Source organism: Neolamprologus multifasciatus, chromosome 2 (assembly GCF_963576455.1).
Source record: "Neolamprologus multifasciatus chromosome 2, fNeoMul1.2, whole genome shotgun sequence".
NCBI classification, from domain to species: Eukaryota; Metazoa; Chordata; class Actinopteri; order Cichliformes; family Cichlidae; genus Neolamprologus; species Neolamprologus multifasciatus.
In genome coordinates this window covers 3,629,985-3,646,607 of record NC_140440.1, presented here as the reverse complement: position 1 = coordinate 3,646,607, position 16,623 = coordinate 3,629,985, and the positions used below count along the sequence as shown (strand labels likewise).

The following is a 16,623-nucleotide window of genomic DNA, read 5'->3' as shown; positions in this document are numbered from 1 at the left end:
TGCACAACGATTACACTAATGTTATTTCTATGACAACAAGAACAGAAAGACAAGAGCTTATATGATATTCTTGAAGGTGGGGGATATGAGGGAGTTGAAGTGTTTCACGAGAGACGGTGCGTCGCTTCATCATCAGAGCTCGAGACTGACTCCACAGCAAATGTGACTTCCTTTGGGTGACAGGACAGACCCACTGGGGGAGTTAGTCTGGAGCTTTCCAAACTACCGCTATGATACATATTCATATCGTCAGGACACAGGCACGTGGAGATGAACAGAGTGTCCCGTAATGACCGTGGTCATTACCGACACCATCAGTGTAGCAGATTCTCCATCAACATTAGCGTCTGTCCTCGGGCAGCGTCATCTTCTTCTCTCCGTCCAGATTTATTTTCATTCTCTGCACGCTCTGCGCTCCAGCAACAAGGCACAGGCAGCCACATTTGGCATTATGGACACGCAGCCGAAATGAGAGCGCATAAACATCAGCAGACACATATGATTGATGAGCGGGATCCAGCAGCTGTTGCTAAGTGACCTTATACAGCATCACATGAGTGGGAGGAGCGAATATCCAAGGTGACCAATGAGATCATTTGGCCTAAGCTGGAAGAAAAACTGCAACACATATAAAACTGAGAATGTACTCGTAAAAAACGTCCCAGGACATCGCTTCTATAGAGGGCATGAGGACAATGCGCTCATTAAAATAACTGTAAAAATATATAAAACGAAGTTGTGGGAGTGAAAAGGCATGAGCGAGCAGGAGGGGGAGGAAGACGAGGAGGTGGGGTGGGAAGGCAGAGATGCAGAGCTATTTAGCTGTTTACCCTGCACGTTAATGAGACAGGGCTAAAGTGAATCGCTCCATTAGGATGCTGGCATTCACGCAGGTTTATCAAGTCACACAACAACTTTAAATACACAAACATTGATCTTAATTATATTACAGGGAGGCCCACACAGACCAAACAGCCTGATTAATAATCTGCTTCTAATGACGAGAGACTCGCCGAGTGTTTTAGTCTAAACAAACACAATACAATAGCAAACTGTCAACACAGGACTGAATTCCACTTTAACACACTCCTGCAAAGAATAACGTAATGACTGAGCACAGCAAGCAGACGTACCAATCAGCAGCTGTTTAAATACCAGGTAGAGTCCATCGTCAGGAACAAGGAGGTAAAAAAGCAGGCTTTAGTGAAACAGTCTCAGTCTATTGATTTGTCTTTCAAGACGTAAACATTTTACCTGTATTTCCCTGTAATTAAAATGAATTTCAGTGTATTTTTATTTGAAATTACAATGTAATTATATTTACCTACAAATACTTAAAGACAGTACACTAGAATAAGAGAGTAGTAAGTCATGTTTTTACAAGAAACAAAGAAGTAATTATACTGTATGTAAATTTAAGTACTGCGTAACTAAAAACACGTAATAACATGAATATTCTGTACTTTTCAGGGTGTAATATTCTACTGTTCGTTTGTTTGACCAATAAAAATGTGACAGGCAATGCTCTTCCTGACAAGCTTAAATGGAAAAATGAATATTTTTAAGATTTGCTGACCTCTGTGACCATTTAATTATGGAGTCAAGCCTAATTTAGTATAATATTATTAGTTTTTCTGCAAAATTACCAAGACAAAAATAAAATGCATGTAGTTGTGTAATACTTAAAATTTCTTTGCTGTAAAAACCTGATCTGTTACCGCCTTATACTAGTGTACAACCATCCAGGTAAATGTAATTAGTCATTTAAAATAAAATGCATTGAAACTGATTTTAATTACAGGTGAATTATGCCCTTACTCGTGATACCTGAGTTTGGGATACAAATCCAACTTGATTAGATTTAGGCAAAGATTACGGTTTGGGTTAAAATGCAGTGGTTTGTGCTTCTTGTATGTGGTTTTGCAGGTTGCCAGCGCGGGTCTCACCCTAACGTTAGGACAAACCTAATCTATTGAAATACATTTGAAATGTGAAGCTTGAACTACAAAACAAGTTCAACATAAGCAGATTATTTTTCACAGAGAAGTCAGAGGGATCTTGCTGACATTATTTTCCAGATAACTGTTTGGGAACATATCGGCTTTGCAGCAGGTTAGACCTGTAGCAAACGTTGCCATAGCAATGTACCTCAGGGAAAAAGTGAACCACCTCAGTTACTGAATACTGAAAACCTGAGGTTCAATTTGAAGGTACCTTGATGATCCTTCATAGTACAGTCTGCTGGAAAGAACTGTGCAGATATGAAAATGTTTCAGTCATTCATTTACTGAATCACAGTACTCCTCAGCATTAACATCCAACGTTTCCCAGTTATTGACAAAAAATGCATGAGAGCTTTACAGCATTACAGACAGAAAGAATCTCGTATACGTTGGACATCAGTTGGTCTGGGTGCTGTTTGCTAGTTGCCTGTAGCCACATGCTGGTGTGTGGAAGAAAATGGTTGTCTACAAATATCTGCGTCAATGACTTTGTGCTCTGAGGGCGTTTGGAGAGTGCTCACATGTTTGGAAAGTAATGGCAGTGGAGCTAATGGGCGTATTGATTGCTTTTCAATTGCGGAGCCAGCAGCCTCACAAATTAGATGTTTTAGCAGCTCTATTTATCATCCAAGAAGCGTGCATTGTCAGGCTGGAGAAGTTTGAACAACACATCAGACCGGCTTGATTCAATTTAAGTCAATTGCAGACGTCTGGCCGTAAACTCACAGGAGATTTGGGTTTTTCACTCTATGCCTGTCACATCATTTGGGAAACATTGTTAAACATTGCCCTAATTGGACTGCTGCTGCCTTTACTTTTGGTGATGCGGTTTCAGTGCAGGGAGCTCGCTCTGAATGATTGACGCACAGCTTTGAATAACAGCAAAGTCATATGATGAAGAGATGATTTTTAAGATATGAGAAAACTGAGCTAGTACAAAAGGACTGAATTCATGCTGCAGGCTGAGCGATCACCTTGATCCATAGATGGTGCTGTGTTACTGACAGACTGCACCACAGAAAACCTCCCAAGATGAAGGTTTTAATTCTGTTTTGATGAATTTTTACACGAGGTTTGTCAATTAGAGCTTGATGAATCTTGAATAAAGCACGTAGGCCGGTTCCTTCACCGTGCATGTTTTTGATAATGAATCTGAAAGTGAGTTCACAGCATCACACAATAAATCATCCTGTGATTTCTGGGAGTGTGTATGAGCACATTGGTTTCATTTAACCCTTTCAGAGCCTGGCTGAGTTTGGAAGAAATAATGGTGTTGTCCTGATAATGTGCAAGTACATGCAGCACGATGTCTGCGAGAAAATAAAGGTCTGAGGCTTAGTAGCTCCAGTGAAGGACGAGCTGAGATTTGCTCAAAGGAACATTGGCATGAACTTTGCTGTGTTAGAGATTTCAATTTAAACTGTTGCTCCCCCTCACCTCACAGAAGAGTGTGTCTGATGGGTTTAGTTTTCTTTTTTCGGTGAAATTGCAGTTTTTTGTATTCATTAAAAGTTGTGCTCAGAGAGTTTGTTGTATAATCTTTAAATTTAGTCATTTTTATTTTTGCTCCATTTTTTTGTTCTTCCACAGAAGAAGTTGTGACCAGCTGTAAAACGTGATGGATAAATGGAAAGATAAACTAATTAGTGTAAAGTTTACTTTTTGACCTGTGTCTGCAGACACACTGGTGTTGTGGGTGGCTGTGGCTCAGGTGGAAGAGCAGCTCAGCTACTGATTGGAAGGTTGGTGGTTCCATCCTTGGGTTCCAAGGCCAAGATATTAACCTCAAGTTGCCTTTGATGTGTTCGTCGGAGTGTGAATGTGTGTGGATGTAGATTAGTTTGCACTTGTGTTTAGAAGTGGTGGTGTGAATGAGGCATGTTGTATACACAGTGTTGGGAAGGTTACTTTTAAAATGTATTCCATTACAGATTACAGATTACATGCCCCAAAATGTATTTTGTAACGTATTCCGTTACGTTACTCAATGAGAGTAACGTATTCTGAATACTTTGGATTACTTAATATATTATCATGCTGTTTACAACTACATGAATGTGATTTATTGCTATTACTGGAGGTCCGCGGCTCCAAACCGTAGTAAAGGGACCTCTGGCTAATACGTCGGGTTCGTAGCCGAAAACTAGCTTTACTTTGTTGTCTGGGTCAAATTTGCTAGCGAGAGACAGAGAGAGGCGTTGAAAGGCTGCTCCAACGGAGCTTATTGTTTCGGAGGAAAACACAAACACAGTGTACAGTCGAATCTTAATAGCTTACTTACAACTGGGCTCGTCAGGCACTCTTCTTGGCTGCAGTGGTTATTATTATATTTGCATGCTTCCAGCTTCTGCTCGATGACAACTTGTACTTTTCCACTCTCCTTTTTCTCCCTTCTCGCGCTCACAGACACATAACGGGTATGGCAGTCCATTCTCCCTGCAACACAGACTACACTGCCCATGCTACATTCTTTAGGGCTATGGCTGTAGAATTCTGCCTATTAGCTTAGCACAACAACAACAACAAAAAGGCGCTCTCAAACCCAGGAAACACACAGAGAGAGCACGCGTCACCATGTAACCATGGCAACCGTAACGCTGTCGCCTGGAGCAACAGAACAAAACCTAAACAGTCCTGACCTGCCACAATATGAAACAGGAAAGTACCGCCGGGTAATCCATTTATTTCAACAAAGTAACTGTATTCTAAATACCACCTTTTTAAACGGTAACTGTAACGGAATACAGTTACTCATATTTTGTATTTTAACGGCAGTACATGTATTCCGTTACTCCCCAACACTGTGTATACAACATGAGTATGCTATATAAGAGTCAGTCCATTTACCCTTTACACTGCAGCCTTACTGTTGATCAGAAAACTTTCACCACCCACACAGTGTTGCATGAATGTTAACCTGCTTCTCGTACTAATGTTATTTTTCGTCACAAATAAGAAAAAAATGTAAAAAAAAAAATACTTTTAAAATGTTTAGAGGATGTAAAAATCTAACATTAATGATAATAATCTATAGTATATGGTGACAAACACCAGACCAAATGTCCACATCAGAGATGTGTGATGTTAATATGCATTTACATCACACATGTAAATATTCTAGTAAAAATACTGGGTTTGTTCAGAGTAAGAGAAAAAATATTTTGTGTATGTAAATGTATGTGGACCTGCAGAGAACAGTAAGGCTGGTGTGAATCTGAGAAAGCTGATGGAAAAATGGGAACAGGTGTTTTAACTAAATAGAGACGGCCAGGTGAAGGAAACTTTACGAGATGAGGCTGCAATGAGGAAAAGGAAGCATAACTTTTATAGAAAGGGGAACAATGGCATCCTAAACCTCCAGTTACAGTTTTCTCTGATTGCTTAAGCACATTTTTTGTAACTATTGGCTATTTTTGCAAAACTCTACACACAAATAAGAAAACCTGTCACCCAATTATCAAAACATTGTAGTTCTCTTGCAAAAGCGAACACAGCTAGATTAACTCTTCACACCTTCGTAAAAATGGTGTTTTTGTATCAAACAGTACACACAAGCCATCATCTACTAAGCACACAATGCGCCAACTGCACACTGATGGTATGAATAAAAAACACATCTGGCTTTTGCTTTCTCTGTGCACAAGGTAGGCTATGTCAGTTTGAGCTCATACTTTTGTCATAGGTCTGTAAACATGGAGGGATCCAAACTTCAAGTACTGGTGTTTATTTACACACATCAAAACAAACACAAGTGTTTATTTCCAAGTATAGGATTATTTGCAATATTTGCATATTGACTATATGGGTTTCTTGGTCTGCAGTGAACATGCTTCCTCTGCCCCAGCATCTGGTCATCTAGCAACTCTGTAAAGTAACAATTTCAGTATTTTTACATCTATGGTATTGTTGTGTTTCTCATTGGCATATGGCAGTGCTACAAATCTTAGTGCAAAGTGACAGTACTAACCGATTCTCATTTCAAAATGTCCTTATGATGCTTGCTACAGTGTAGCGGCTCGAGTTAGGCTGAACCCGTTGGCCAGCTTCCCTCAGGGTCATTCCACGGTTGATTACATGGTCCACTAATGTAGCTCTGATGTCATCAGCAATTCTATGTCTTACTCTTCTTACCCTTCCTCTCCCCCCTCCTCGTCCTCCTCTTGTTCCTCCTTGTCCTTGTCGTCCTCTTCATCCTACTTCTTCACCTCCACGTCCTCTTCCTCTACTTCTCACTCTTCCTGCTCCCTCCATTGTACTCCACACACAGAGCTTACCTGTATTATAGTGCTTAGGCTGATTGCAAAGTGAACTAATTATCTAAAAAAGTTTTCACATGTGACAGTGTGCCAGACAGTTGGCAAAATAGTGTAAATAATAGCCTTAAACGTGTATAGTTTTGCTGGGAGTGTGTTGATCATTTGGAAATTGAGTGTGAAGCAGTGAGTTGTGTTTACAGTTCTGCAAAAAGAGTGCTGTGCAGTGGATTGTAGCTACAGGTTTGCAAAGTGTGTGTTACAAAATGGCAAACTGAGTGCAAAGCAGTGTTTGTGCTTTTAGTTTAGCAAACTCAGTGAGTGGTTTTGCTATAAGTATTAATAGTTTTAGAAAATGTGCTATAAGAATCACAGTTAGGGTTTAAGCATTCAGAAAAAACTGTAAGATAAAGAAGCTTTGCACCTCTATCAGCAGATCCAGTAATGCCCCCTTTTTAGTATGTGGAAACTGCTTGGTTACAAAATGAGAGAAAACCTGCCCCAGAGGAAATTAGTCAGGATGGTTCGAGAAATTTCAAGTGTCAGTTGAAGCGGGCATCAGGTGATTGAGGTAAGAAAGAGTGACAGAAGCCATACGGTGCACAGATGGAGAGTGACCTCTTTAGCCCTCAGTGAAACGCTTCGATTCCTTTCACCACTTTCTTTCCTAACTTCGATTTTTTTTATCTGCATTAACAGCCACTTTCTTAGGTACACCAGTTCAACTACTCATTAACCCTATAATTCCCTTTGTATCATATTTAATACATGAGTTTCTGAGACCTCTGTCTCATGAACATACTTACAACATAACAATACTTGCCATAGTTTCAAAATGTTTGGGACAAAACTCTTTTTTCGTCTAAAATTACCATTGTTGTTAACAAAACGTTGCCAAAAACGCCCAATGTAACAAATGCGATAAAAAAATTTTTTTTTATAATAAATATATAATAAAAAATATATCATACACAACATGATATAGGAAAAAAGAAAAATGTGGATTTTATTATAAGGGTTAATAAACATCTCAGTTACAATAAATCAGAATTTTTTGATGGGTTGGGTTTTACAGGGTTACACAAACATCAGCCAATCACATGGCAGCACCTCAATACATTTAGGAATGCAGAGAACCTCCTGAAGTTCAAACTGAGCATCAAAATGATGAAGAAAGGTGATCTAAGTGACTTTGAATGTGGCGTGGTTGTTGTTCTAAGTGTTTCAGAACCTGCTGATCTGCTGCAATCCTCCGTTTACTCACAGTTAACCGCCAGCCACTAAGTTCCTTAATGAATAGTAATGGTACCTTGGTGCATTGTTTCATCTGTGACAGCCAGTGGACGGGCAATACTTGAAAAATTAACCTTCAGCAGTGAAACTGATGCTGATATGGTCTGTATCAAAGACAGATACATCCACTCAGGATGTTTAACTTGTACGCTGAGTCGTCCTTTACCAGCGTGTGGTGCAGTGGCTCCACACGCTGAGCTCCGGCTACAGCTCAGGCATCCTCTGCTAAGTACAAGAGTTTCCACCTGTAAGAGCTGTGACATCCTAAGCAGTTAAATCTAGTTGTTCATAGCATGCACTGATCTTTGCGCTATTTTTGAATCAAACTTTAATTACTTGAATAACTATTGGTGTTAAACGGTAATCATTTTAATGATAAAGGTAAACCATAAAACTTTGGAAGATGAGGATGAAAGTTTTAGACGATGAAATGTGTGTTTTCTGACATGAGATGCAGTAGTCTGACAGGCCGGTGCTCCCCGGGGGATACGCCACTTTCAGCTGCAGCGTCTTACTGTGACTCAGTGTGAGTCACGGAGTGCACAGACCCAACACGGCAGCTTCGCCTGCCACAAACACAGAATTCTGCAGAGCAACCAAAAACAGAAGAGACCCTTAAAATGAGGGCAGAGGAAATCAGTGGTATGAAGCGCGCTCGTTAGGCGGGTTTCACACGGGTACAACATCAGACTAAACACACGTTTTCACTGTAGAGAATTTCCTCCTTTCATTCACTGCTTACTTTGCAGATTGTTGTTTTACAGACAGTATGTCTTTTTTATTTTATTTACCTTTAAAAGCAAGAAAAATGGGACAAAGACACACTGTGGAAGAGAGCCAGAGATTAATAATAACTAATGATGGGAATCCCCCAGCAGCCTACACCTATTGCAGTATAACTAAGGGAGGATTCAGGGTCACCTAATCCAGTCTTAACTATATAAGCTAATCTTACAAGCAGAGATGGTGTCTGTCTCCTGAATCCAAACTGGAAGATGGTTCCACAGAAGAGAGGCCTGAAAACTGAAGGCTCTACAGACTAAAACTTATATGTTAAAGGAATTTGTTCTGTATTTCTTGTCCTCTGCCTCCCAAAAAGCATGCCTGTCTAATCTTTAGTATGATTTCAGTTTAGCTCCTAAAATAACAATCCATTGTTTAATCCAAAGCAGTGCATATTTGTGATGCACAGAAACGTCTTTAAACTTTTAGTAACAGTAACAGGTTTACTGTAGCTATAGCACAGCAATGCCTCTGGCCGCAAGTCAAGCTTCCTATATGTCCCTGGTGCTGCAGGCAAAACAGGAGGTATAATGCGAGGCTTCTCCCCAGCATCATACTGAGAACATTGCTCTGTTTGCTAGCTCTCCTCCTGGTTATACACAAACAGCCATATTATGTGCATTTCACAGCAAGCTCGTACAACCTCTGGGGATCCGAGGTGTGTGTGTACGAGCATGAGGCTTCATCCAGAAGAAATCCTCTTCATCTGAGAGCAAATACCAACCGTGAATCTGTTATCTGTCCCTGACAGAGCCAGCTCTCTGTGTGGTTGGATCCAAACTAAAATATAAACTGGCAAATACATGTGCTTGCTGCTCCGTGAAGCATCTTTAATCATTGATAAATTGTTATTTTAACGGTGCCACCTTAGTTTAATTGCTGTGACCAAATGACACCACGGTGAGGATGATTAGCAGCCTCCGTGGTCGCACTAGTATCACCATGAGTGCTCAGTGTTTCTCCAAATTAAGATCCCATTTCCCATAACTGTCATCGTTTCATCCCTCCATCCCTGAAGACGATAAAGATCTTAAGTAGGATTAATTTTTCTTGCTCTATCTGGAAGCTTTAGCTCTTGTGTTTGTGCCCGTTTTAATGACTTTTTATTTCAAAGCGAGTTCATGTGAAAAAGAATGGTCACTATGGCCTGTCGACTGTCATGCTCCTTTGTTTTATTTGTAATAGTTCTAATAAAAAGGACGCAGATGTTTATAAAAATACTGCCCACTTTAACCGTCTTTTAATTGACAAACATGGCTAGCTTGTACTTTTCTTTTCCATTGTCGTTGATATTTTGTATTTATTGCAGTGATATTCTTGCATTTGTAAGCATGGCTTTCTTGGTGTATTGATAGTCATGTGCTTTTTGTGCTGAGGTGTTTTTTCTGTTATCAAACTGTTCTCCCAGTAGGAGCTCAGTCTGAGTGGAGTTTTTTTTTTTCTCCTCCTCTTACCTCATGTTATGTATTTTCGTTGTTTTTTTCCCTATCAGCCTACCTTTCTTTTTTTGTGATCAACATTTTATTGATTCAAAACGGGGTTTGGGGGGGGGGGGGGTACAGACATATACAGCACAACTGTAAACTGCAGTAGCAGAGCAAACATTAGTCACAAGGCATAGGGACAGCAAAGAAAAAACACAAAAACACAAAGTTAAAACCAATTATTGCCTCTTCCAGGCGATAACACTGGATGAGAAGATTTCCCAAGCTTCAACAGTCGTGGGTCGAGCTTGATTTAATTTTGCTGTGGTATGTTCAAAACCAATAACACGGATAAGACATCGTCTCCAGAATGATTCCATACAAATGTCAGGACTGAACCATTGCTTCGTAATAGTCTTCTTTGCGGATGTGAAGCCAGCGAATAACATTTTGCATTGTAGTTGTTTCAAGGAGATTTCAGAGGTATCATTAAGGAGACAAAGACCAGGATTGGGAACATAAAAAACGTCCAGCACCTCAGATAACACAGAGTTCACAAAGACCCAAAAATGGGATACAACAGGACAGTCCCAAAACATGTGCAAAAACGTGCCAGGTGAGGAATCATTGCAGATGTGACAGTGATACGTAGCCTGTAGTTTCATCCGAAACCTCCTATAGGGTGTAATGTATGTTCTGTGTATGGTTTTGAAATGAATTAATTGATGCGCCAGGTTCTTAGAAGTCAAACTCAGATTAGACCACACTGTATCCCAGTCTATATTAACCTGTAGTTCTCCCAGTTCCCTGATCCAAATAGATTCAATGGGCAGGGACTTTATACCATGTTCGGCTAATCTGTTATAGATTTTGGAAACAGAGAGTCTGCCAGAGTTAGGCAAGATCCAGTCCAACATGGGATGAGAGGGAAGAGGAGAGTCCCAGGGGACACCATATGCTTTTAAAGCTGATCTGAGCTGCAGATACACAAGGTAAGAAGATGCAGGAAGAGAGAAACGTGTCCTTAAGTCCTGAAATGAGCGAAGGCCTTGGGCGTTGAATAGATCATCAAAAAGGTTTATCCCGAGTGAGAACCAAGAGGGTTGAACAAATGGTCGGCTGCCACATAGTAACTTTAAATTATGCCAGAGTGGTGAGCTTTTACAAAATTTAACTGGAGCACCTAGCCGTCTTTCTATTTTCCTCCATACTTGTATAGAGTTGGCAATAATAGGTCCAAATTTGTTGTCGTTGTAGAGCGTATTGGTAGGAACATTAGCAAACAGAAGATCTTTTAGTCTATGCGGTGCTGCCTTGGCGGATTCAATCATTTTCCACGCAGTAGTAGCCTCTGGGTTGACCCACGTACTAAGCGCCCTGATTTGGAATGACCAGTAATAAAACTCGAAGTTTGGTACTGCCAGGCCACCAAACAATTTGGGCCGCTGCAATGTTGACAAACGTATCCTAGGCTTTTTGCCATTCCAAATAAATTTAGATACCGCAGAGTGTATGTCTTTAATATAAGTTAGAGGAGGAGAGAGTGGCAACATAAAAAATAGGAAATTAAGCCGTGGCAGTATGTTCATCTTTACTGTGCTGATTCTACCCTGAAGCGAAGTTTTTAAATTGTCCCATCTTTGAAAGTCGGATTTAATCTTATTTAGCATAGTAGTAAAATTGTCCTTGATTATCTTTGGGATACTATTATGAATTGAAATGCCCAGATAAGTAAAAGAGCTTTTGATCTGAACACAACTGGGTAAGGAAATGTTCGTAGCTTTAATGTTCAAAGGCATCAAGGCAGATTTCGACCAGTTTATTTTGTAGCCAGATAGAGAGCTGAAATGGTCAAAGTTTTTAATTAATGGATGGATGGATGTCTGATAGTTGTCTAAAAACAGAATAATATCATCAGCATACAGAGATATGATATGATTCTGACCACCAATTCTTATGGGAGAAATTGTGGACTGTCTAATGGCTTGTGCTAAGGGCTCTAGAGAGAGACAGAACAGGAGAGGAGAGAGAGGGCAACCCTGCCTCGTTCCACGCTGCAGCGTGAAAGGGGGAGAGACCAGGTCCCCTGTTAAGACACTAGCAAGAGGTGAGTGATATAGTGTTTTAATCATAGCAACAAATTTCTGCTTAAACCCAAAGTGTTTTAATACCATCCACATATAATCCCACTCTAGCCTATCAAAGGCTTTTTCTGCATCAAGTGAAAATACTGCACATGGATTTTGATAGCTGTTAGCGGCATCTATGATGTGCAACAGCCGTCTTATGTTATCAGATGCAAGCCGCCCTCGGATAAATCCTGTCTGGTCTGCATTGACTAAAACATGGATAACTCTTTCCAAGCGCAATGCGAGAGCTTTTGCAAATACCTTGAGATCAGTTGTGAGCAGAGATATTGGTCTGAAACTAGAGCACTCAAGAGGGTCCTTTCCCTTTTTTAAGAGAAGGGTAATAAGTGCTGTTTTCTGGTCTCTATGGAAAGACCCGTTCCGGATTGCACAATTAAATGAGCCAAGCATGAGTGAGCCTATCGTATCCCAAAGTTCTAGAAATAGTTCTGGCGGAAGGCCATCCAGTCCAGGTGATTTACCTTTGTTAAGGTCTTTCAGCGCTCTATGCAGCTCATCTAGAGTTAACGGGGCCTCTAGCTCATCCTGATCTGCTTGTGGAATATGAGGTAGATCCAGATTTTCGAGAAAGCTATTACAGGAAGTATCCTCAAAATTGATATCTGATTTATACAGATTTACAAAAAATGACGAGAAAGTGCTGTTAATGGACTGAGGATTTGTTGTAATTTTACCGTTTGCAGCTGTTATAGCTGGAATATGTGCCCTTGTTTCACATTCTTTAAGCATAAGTGCCAGCAAACGACTAGGACGCTCTGATTCAAAATAGTATTTCTGTCTAGTTCTATGCAAGATGAACTCTGCCTTGGACAAGGTTATTGCATCATATTCTTCTTTTAGTGAAGCTAGGAGTGTAGACTGATCGTCCGACCGGCTAAGCTTTTGCAGATTCTGTAAAGATTCCATCTGATTTTCTAACTTGGACACCTGAGCAAGTTTTGCTTTTGCCAGCATGGAGGAGAATGAGATGGAAAAGCCACGAATGAAACATTTTGTAGTCTCCCATAAGACTTGTGGGTCGATATCCTCATTAGCATTGATATCTAAAAAATCCTTCAGCTGGAGCTTAAGCAGGCTGAGAAAGGTAGAGTTAGTTAATAGGGACGTATTAAAGCGCCACCTGGGGGCCCTATTCTTTGAATTGGGCAGATCGACAGAGCATAACAAAGCTGAATGATCCGATATCAAGATTGGCTGAATAGAAATAGATGCATCACCTGAAACTAAGGAAGGACTAACAAAAATGTAATCTATCCTAGAGAACGTCTTATGTCTATTAGAAAAGAATGTATAATCCCTAATGTCGAAATTCTGCATCCGCCAAAGGTCGATGAGATTAAGATCTTTTATAAGTGTATTCAACAGAGAAGATGAGAGATTAACTACTGCATCTGGACGAGATTTATCTAAAACAGGGTTGACGACAGCATTGAAGTCTCCACCCAACACTATGGAATAATCATTGTATTCTAATAGTGTATTGGCAATATAAGTAAAAAAGTCCCTGTCCGGCTCATTTGGACAGTATACAGATACGAATACCAGTTTATGGTTTAAGATACTGCCAGTTACAAGTGCCAGCCGGCCGTTTTCATCACTCGAGCTAAACCTGGTAGTAAGGTCGAATTTTCTCTTCAGCAAGATACAGACACCCTTGGTTTTGTTTGGGGCAGAGGACGAAGCTATGAGTTTGTAGTGTTTGTTTTGAAAACGTGCCACGTCACCTTGTTTCAGATGTGTTTCTTGGATTAAAGCAATGTCAGCCTTTTTACGGTATAGGTACTCAAGGACACGTGTCCGCTTAATAGCGGAGTAAAGACCATTAACGTTAAGTGACAGAATAATCAATGGTAGCATCGGTACGGCAAGTGTCCAAGAATGGTCCCAATGTGAAGATAGCAAGAGAGGAACGTTAATGTGTAGTAAAATATAAGGCCACCATACCCCTGCCAAGTACTGCAATGTTTCACTAGTGCTACTGGAATTTTAACTTTACATAGAGATATGTCTGCAAGGGAGGGGACAGGGGAGGAAAAAACTATATACAAAAACTGGTGCAGACCGCACAGAGCTCCCTCCATAGGTCTGCTAAAACACAAACTTCTGATTGATTCATGACCGGTCCTTCCACTCCAACACAAAAAACTTGAGGGTCAGACGTGCACACATAGTCAACGAAAATTAAGTGGATAAGTATATCCTACACCTTCCCGACTGAGTGAAACTATCTTATAAAGCGAGAAAAAGTAAATAAATAAATAAATAAAAAATATGAATATAAAATATAAATACAAAAATTTGCATAAAAAATAAAATAAAATAACACAAACGTATCTTACATACGTACAGTAACAACAGCCAGTAAATGTTTGACCATGATAAGCTCAAAGAAAGGTAAAATAAATAAATAATTAAAAAAATAAACAAAATACAAAAATAAATAAATAAAAAGTACCCCCGGTAGGGGCGAAGCAAGTCGCTAAATTAAATATAACCAACCTTAACCCATGAAAGTGATCCTGCCGTCAACCTAGTTAAGGCCTGCTGCAACTAAAACAGGTCAACTAACGCGTTCAGTCATTCATGTCCACTAAGTTGCCTTCTCCTGCATGCTGATTATCAGCGTTGTTGGCCGCGCCGTTTAGATCGGGAGGAAAAGCGGGGGCTCCATCAACACACTGCGGCGTTGCAGGATTCAGCTTTCGCGGCAGGGAGTTAATGAAATCTTCTGCCAGTTGAGGGGATTCGAATGCCATCTTCTTACCACCCTGCTCTATCTTCATCACGGCGGGGTAAATGAGGAATGGTTCCAGGCCCATAGCCGTAGCCTTCTTCATGACAGGAGAGAAACTCTTCCTCTTTGCTGTTGTAGTCGGACTGAAGTCAGGGAAGAAAAGAAGAGTGGTGTTGGTGGCATGCTTCACTGGATATGCTTTGCGTGCCCCTTTGAGAATTGCCGATCTGTCCTGCCACCGTAATAATCTGAAGATTAGGGTACGAGGCTTCTTGGTATTAGTATCGCGGCCGTCGTACACCCGATGCGCTCGTTCGATGTCGATGTCGCGCCCCTCCAACGACGGAATCCACTTGGGGAGATTAGCCTTAATGTAGCCAACGGTATCGGAGCCCTCCAGCATTTCAGGTAAGCCAACAAGCCTGATGTTATTCCTGCGACCCCTGTCCTCCAGATCTGTAAGCTTTGTTGTGAGTAGGTCGAGTTGTTTCTTCAGATCGATAACCGATCGTCTGTCCTCACGCGCGGCGGCTTGCACTGAGTCCACTCGGTCTTGAGTGCGTTTAGCCATTACAGCTACCCTCTCGATTTCCCCGCTAACATTATTTACAACTTCATTGGTCTTTTGAAGGTCTGTGCGTAGGTCGCGCAGAGCAGGAATCAGGATAGAGTCCATAGCCTCCCTGACTGCCGAGGCAACGACTGAGTCGAGGGACTTTTGTTGTTCCTGAAGTGCTAGCTTTACACCGTTAGCAATCGCCTCGTCGAGGTCTTCCTTAGTGACGGAGGAATCTTTAAACTTCTTCTTTAAGGGAGACTGGGCAACCTCCCTTTTCCGTGAGTCTCTGGTTGAAGAGATGTCCATAGTGGGATCGGCGTCGAGATAACTACTTTATATGACAGGATAGTGATAAACAGTGACAATGTGTGCAGAGCTAAAAACTATGCTGGCATTCCTGCCGACGGGTCACGTGATCCCCATCAGCCTACCTTTCTGACATGTCTCCCCAATGTGATGTTTGCGTAAAGTTGGTCAGAAGGTTCCTTTGTAAGTGTGCATGCGCCATTAGCGTGCTGCCTGCTGTAACCCTAATTTCCTTCGGGATTAATAAAGTATTCTGTTTCTGATTCTGAATATCCAACTAAATTTCATTCCTTTTGTCCTTCTGCTTCTAGCTAAGCTGCAAAATCATTTCTCCTTGTAAAGTCAAAGCCAGACTCTTACTTTCAAAGGTTGTGTATCCCTCTTCCTCTGCAGAACATCGAGCTGAGCCCAGTGATGTAAGTGGACATGAGGCTGTGATTAATGGTGGTAGTAATGGTTTAGTCAGTGTAGCATATGAATCCGGCTAACAGCTCGGCTCGTTGCTGTGATTGAAGTCGACAGTAGAGTCACCTCCACGTCTGCTGATGCTGTGTTCCTACCTCTCTCTACCACTTTCTCTCTTACACAAACACATTTTATATTCTGATCACAATTTAGTTTCAGGGCTTCTTTCTTTTTTTCTTTTCTTTTTGTCTTTCAAGGAAAATGAGGATAGTGACTTACAGGCAACGAAGGAGAAGTTTACAAAGAAAGGAGAAACACAATCAGAAAGTAAAAAAAAGTCAAACCAACACAGCAGCGCTTCTCTGAAACTGGTATTTTACATTTTAAGGCCGATTACGTCACCGTGACGCAACGAAGGCTGTCCCAATAAGAAGGCTGCTCGAAATGCGGCCCTCAAATGCGTCCTTCATTTCCCTGAATTTTAAGGCTGTGGCGGTGTAGACTTCGTGGCCCAACATATCCCAGAATGCATAGCGCGGCGGTGGGTGTGGATAATTTTGCCGAAAAAAACGGCGGATGAGGGGTGCCCAAAGAGTAAACTTTAAGTAAGTACTGAATATTATGTCACTTATCTATGTGCAAATGTTTAATAACGAAGAACATTAAAACATTACTGTTGGCCATATGTCGGCAAAGTTATGTGACATAAGTGA

The 16,623-nt window shown here is 40.9% G+C and overlaps 1 long non-coding RNA gene across 1 annotated transcript; it reads right to left on the bottom strand.

Moving 5' to 3' along the window:
• Positions 1-9,750: 9,750 nt before the first annotated feature.
• Positions 9,751-16,272, bottom strand: LOC146523845 (uncharacterized). The gene is made up of 2 exons (XR_014877234.1): positions 15,631-16,272; positions 9,751-9,829 (listed from the first exon to the last, which is right to left on the bottom strand). It is a non-coding gene; the product is annotated as an uncharacterized LOC146523845 (long non-coding RNA).
• Positions 16,273-16,623: the final 351 nt, after the last annotated feature.